Source organism: Rhynchophorus ferrugineus, unplaced genomic scaffold (genome assembly GCF_030347505.1).
Source record: "Rhynchophorus ferrugineus isolate W39M unplaced genomic scaffold, kcgeb_rfMv2 rfM1, whole genome shotgun sequence".
Taxonomy (NCBI): Eukaryota; Metazoa; Arthropoda; class Insecta; order Coleoptera; family Curculionidae; genus Rhynchophorus; species Rhynchophorus ferrugineus.
Genome location: NW_027472580.1, coordinates 35,422,430 through 35,428,603, shown reverse-complemented (window position 1 = coordinate 35,428,603; position 6,174 = coordinate 35,422,430). Strand labels below are relative to the sequence as shown.

The 6,174-nt window shown below is 34.2% G+C and overlaps 1 pseudogene; it reads left to right on the top strand.

Moving 5' to 3' along the window:
• The first annotated feature begins 252 nt into the window (after positions 1 to 252).
• LOC143189391 (uncharacterized) lies at positions 253 to 350 on the top strand (annotated as a pseudogene).
• The last annotated feature ends 5,824 nt before the right edge of the window (positions 351 to 6,174 follow it).

Sequence of the window (6,174 nt, the reverse complement as noted above, 5' to 3'; positions counted from 1 at the left end):
AAGGGGGACCGTCCAGTCTTTGGTCCGTGTGAAATAAGTTCCATTTCATAGCTCGCCAGATCGAGACGGCTTCCCTGACTTCGTTACATAGTCTGTTTGTCTCCCTTTTGTCTGCAGCATCGCGGGTGAATCGAGCTAATCTGCATAGCATCATTTTTGATGCGATTGTTTCCCCATGTTTGGGTTTGCAATGAAATTTCGACTGTCACAGATTAGTGAGCAGACTTAATATCAAGAGTGCTCGCTTAGGCGGTACATATATTATATATTAAATTGGAACGATACTGAGAAGATTAGTATGGCCCTTGCGCAAGGATGACATGTAAAATCGTGAAGCGTTCCACATTTTTCAGTAGAGATATGAAACACCATTCTACTAGGATCTTTAGACATCTAGACCAACTCAAATGGGATCTAACATAAAACAACAAGCTTTCAGAGGTGAAACAAGAGTACCATCAGGGCCTTAACACCACTAACATCAGCAGACGCAACTAAAGCTTATTCTCGCGTTTCAGAATTGGTCATCGCAAACTGACCTATGAGTTCCTCATAAGGGAAGTTCGCCACTGTGCGTTGAATGAGGTTCCTCACTATCTATCGAAAACATACTAACAGAATATCGAAGATACAACTCGCAGAAACAGTTGGTGGGAGAGGTTATGGATTAGTGTCTTAGGCTGGATAACCTGGACAAGCTGGTAACGGGACTACTACTAGAAATATAATAGTGTACACGTGCACATCGATGTAATATCATTCATGTTCGTTTACAATTTGTGTATCTTGTATCCTTATCACTGCCATGAGTTGTGCCACCATTGTACGTAGCATTCATATATTCATCTTGCAATATGTACTCTTTATCCCAAATACTTAACTTAACAATATAAAGTCTAATATTCCGACCATGTATTTATATGGCTATGTAAAAGTGTTCAAGGGGAAGAGATTGGTAATTCTTCCAGTCGGTCTTTTTCTTAAATCTTGTGAGGGAGTGGCGCATTCCCCCGGAATTCTAACGAGTGTGCCAGTTATTAAGGAATGAAAAATTAATTTAATAAATCACGAAAAACCCAGGGGATACTAGAATTTCTTTTTTATAATGATATTAATTAATTAGTTTATAAAATAAACGAGTTAAAAAAATTATTGGAAAAGATTACGGAATAAAGCGATTACTCGAACACAAATGAAAAAATTAAATAAATTACCGCTTGGTTAGCTATTCAAATTCATACCAAACGATTAGCGTTCCCGTAGTGTTAAAAGCGATATTTTTCTAAATAAATAATGGCTCCGCCGATAACCAGAACGTATAACATCCGCGATCCGATAGAGTTCTATAGGCACGTGTTCCTAGGACCCAGGAGCGTGACGCGGTCACGCACACACGCTCACACCTCCTCCATTACCATTCGCGTTATGAACACGCTTTATTTATGCATTCCGAATGTTGGGAAGTTTCGTATCGGTTCGGGCTGCATTATTCAGATATTTTCGCATGTTAACGATAAATCCGCACCTGCGATCCGGCGTTTCCATGATCGAAAATAAATATTAATTAAAAGAGCAGAAAATCGGCGAGATATTTGTGCTATTTTGTCGGCGATAACGCGCGGAGGAGAGAGAGAGTGGGAGATAAATATTTACGGGCTTGGATGTTCATGGGGCGACGCGGACTGGAAAGCAAAAAAAAAAAACGTGAAATAACAATAACTGGTCCTGTAATCAGTGAGGCTTTGATGGCACGCTGGGAATGAATTTTTCGAATCGTAATGGAACGATTTCGGTTCAAATATAGTTCAGGTATCGGATAAAAAATAAAACGCTTTCGGACAATTGTAACAAAAATGTTACGGTTAATATTTACTGTGTGCCATATTTTTATATAGATTTTAATTGTTTTAAAAATATTAACTCTATGATTTAATTTTTATACACTGTTTTTTCAAATGTTGTTAGGTGTTTGCATTGATTGTGATCAGCTCTATTTATTGATGAAAATGCGATGTAACTGTTTGGGAATTTTTGAACAGTCTTACGCCAATTATTTTTCTACTAGAAGAACTTAAGATATCTATTAATGGACCAATATACCTATGTAATAACAAGTGGGGCAAAAATCCCTCTACTATTTTGATTACGCGCAATCTTGTTTATGTGACATTTAGCTCAGTTTCTTTTTAACCGTTATGTTGTGTATACGTCCAAATATTATTATGGATAAATATACGTCACAAGAACGAACAGAAATAGTGACTACATTTATCGAAAATAATCGTGCCACACAGTGGAAATTGCGTCAAAATTACTGTAATCGTCCGGTGCCTCACAAAACTACAATTTATCGTTTACATGCCAATTTTCGACAGTACTGCACGATGGCAGACAGGCTTCGATCTGAAAGATAACGGACGTCTCTTAACGCTGAAAATGTGGCTTTGGTGCCTGATAGTGTTACAGTTTCCAGAAACATCAATTCGGAGAGGTTTTTCATAGTTACACATTTCTGCACGCAGTTTAAGGCGAATTTTGAAAACTGATTTGAAAATGTTCCCATACAAAATTCATTTAGTCCAAAAATTGTTACCGAGAGATTCTGATCAAAGAGTTGAGTACTGTAATGCAGTCCTAAGGTTGTCTGGTGAAATTGAACATTTTTTGCTTAAACTGATAATGAGTGCTGAAGCCCATTTTCCTCTCAGTGGCCATATCAATAAACAGAACAGTCGGTTCTGGGAAACACAGAATCATCAATTAATTCACGAAACATTATTGAATCCACTAAAAACAACTCTATGGTGTGGTATTCATGTTGGAACATGATTGGTTCCTTTTTTTTTGAAAATGACTAAGGTGTTGCAGTTACTGTTACTACTTACTTGCAGTTACTGTTACTACTTACTTTTTTGTGCCTGAAATGGAAGAGTGAGGACGTATGGTTTCAGCAAGTTGGGACCACAGCACACACAACTCGTTCAACAATTCAATTATTGAATGACGTTTTTCCATGAAGACTATTTCGCGAAGTGGCGATTTAGATCTCCGGGTTTAACAGCACCAGATTTTGTCTTATGGGGTTTTTCAAATCAAAAGTTTATGCGAATAAGCCTCAAACCATTCAACATCTTAAAGAATATATACGTCACAAAATTGAAGAGATTCAGCCTCAAATGTTGCAGGATGTTATGAAAAATGCCTTGAAATAGCCGAAAATTGCATAGCGAATCGCGGTCTCCATTTAGTCGATATAATTTTTCAGTCATAATGAAAACAAAAATGTAAAGACCAAATAAACTTTTTATGAAAAGTAAACTTACTTATCTTTTTATTGAGGAAAGTTGTAGGCAATCAAAATGGTAGCCGGACTTTTGTTCCACTTATATAATAGACTTTGCGCCGGGTGAAAATATGATGGTAAAACATTCACGTACAAGAATTCAAGTTGAGAAGACCTCGACAGACCATCGCCTTGAGTCACTTCTTGTAACTGGAGTAATTAATACATTAGTAGAATAGTACAGTGAGTGATTATTTGCATCCAAGTCTAGCTGAAGTCCGTGAATCGCTGGTGCTAATAAATAAATAAAAGGGCTCCAAATGCAGTTACACTAAGGAGATATTGAAGTTTGAACTTCTCCAAAATCACCAAGAGAACAATTTATTAACATTTTTGGCCCTTCGATCCAGATCAAGAATTAACAATTTATTTAACAGTATCAACACATCATCAACACTTTTAGGAACTTGTGGTGGTGCTGCTCCGTCGTATCTACTATTCGGTTATGATTTCAACAATTTTAAAGTGGTGATTTTGATGACAATGGCAAAGAACGGTCGGAATGACCGGAAAAGTTGGATAGTAATCCAGCTAAAACTTTTAAATAACATTTAGACTGCTTAGCAGTTGATGAAACAAGTGTTTTCGTATATATTTTCTGCCCTTAATGTTTTTTTATATCATTACAAATTATTTCAACATTGTGGTTTCATTCTTTGCCATGCAATATAAGAAATGTTTTCTGCGGCATATTGTGACTCACTAAAATTAATTCTATACGAACAGTGAAAATCATTATCATAAAAAACTTTACTGATAGAAATGTTTTAGAAGGGGTCCATTTGGTAAAAACTTTACGCTAACATAACAAAAGCTTGCAACTTAAACACTTGCACCAAGATAGAAAAAATTAAGAAGTTTAAAAATGTGCTTCACATGTTTTGATCATAAATGGCATTAATAAAGCACTTTTTGAGATAGGGAAGGAAATTATATTTTTCCTGTCGAGTTTAAGAGTTATAAACGAATTCCATTGTATGTGAAGTAATAAAATAATTGAATATTCTGAATAAAATATTTGTTCGGAAAAGGTCAAAGGAAAATGTAGTCACTCAGGTCCTGAATGTCTTGCAAATATGTTTTTTTTTCATCAACGCTATATTGGTTATATTTGGCTCTATCTGATTACAATTTGCTCTAGTCAATACGGTACGTTTTAGAGGGCAAACACATCAAGACGCAGAGTAATGTGCGGTGTCTGTGTTCTGTTTCTTTCGCGGCGGTATTTCAATATTACCTGATACTTATAATACACAGTTATATATGTATGGTGCAAAATCTTATAAAGTTATGGATAATATTTTCAATATTTTTTATGACATAATTTTTTAAAATAAATATCATTAAAAATTAAGTTCTACATTTAATATATAGCAATTTTGGGAAAGTAGAATTCACCGTAGAAATTTTCTTGAAGACAAAGCCCATACAGGTAAATATGTTTAGAGAGATATTCTTCCCAATATTTCAAATATACTAGCTGTCACCATCATCAGCATCGGCATTTTTAGCCGAAGTTTATATAAAATGTCTAGTTTTTAACTAATATTTTGCTATTGACAGCTTATACGTTTTTTACTTATATAACTTAGAGTTGATATCATACTGTAGCAAAAGCTATTACGCCTAAAGCTAAAGGTGTATTTAATTTTTGCACATGTTCTCCATTAGGTCAGTATGAGCGACAATTTTGCATGTATAAGATAGTACGATATCAACAGTTGTTTATAACAAACTATGAAAAGTTTTAAATGAAAAAGTCACTGTATTATGGAAATAGTAGATACATTTATGTCGAGAGAAATTCCACAGCTCTAATGTGGAATTTCTAACTAATGGAGCTTGAAGGAATTTATATGGTCATTAGTAACTTTAAGCAAAGTAATTTTCGAACCTTATAATAAGCTCAAGCACTCAAGCTCAAGCACTCAAGCTATATTCAACAACGTGGTTATAGATGATCATGGAGTTTGTGTTTGCTGATTTGTTATCTCTCGTTAACGTTTTGCAGTAGCTTTCATTCTACCATCATTCCACTTAAAACGAAAAAAAGATTGCTTTTTTTCTTCAGCCACATATGGTTTTGTCTCCTTCGTTTACTGATACCGGTTTTTACCTAATCAGTTAAGTATTAATCAGTTTAAATAATCGAATTTGCGGTTTGTATTTTCTTAATTCTATTATATCAAAGAATATTAACATATCTACGAAGCTAAAAAGAAAATAATTTTTAGTGAGTTTTTTAACTGAAGAAAAGAACAGAACAAATATAAAAAAGAAGAAATATTGACGTATTTGACAAATTATTGATGTTATATGGAATTATTATATTCGATTCATGCTGCTAAAAGAATTAAATTGATATTATTGTCTACCAACGTTAAAAGAAAAAAAAATTAATGACGTATTGTTTCAAGTCATTCTCATGCATGAAAATGCTAAGTAATATAAATCATGTAGTTTGTATTTGCTCGTCCTTAAGTATGTAGACGTATAAGTAAAAAAAATAGAAATCGCTAGAAAGTTCAAAATTCCGACAAATACATTGGCCAGAATTTAAAAGTTTAAAGAACAATTTGTCAAAGAAAGTGGTTTGCGGGCAAATAGTAAAATATTGAAATTATGTGAATACGCGGATGTAGTTGATTGTGTTTTCAAATGGTTGAAACAGTGCCTTGATAAATATGTGTTAATCGGAGATCCTATTCTTCAGGAAAAAGCTCAACAGTTAATACATAATTTAAAAAATAGGAAATTATTTTTCGAAAAATAAACTAAAGGAAAAAGTATGCGATGAGTGTAAACTACTTGCAGAAACAGGACTTCTCTAC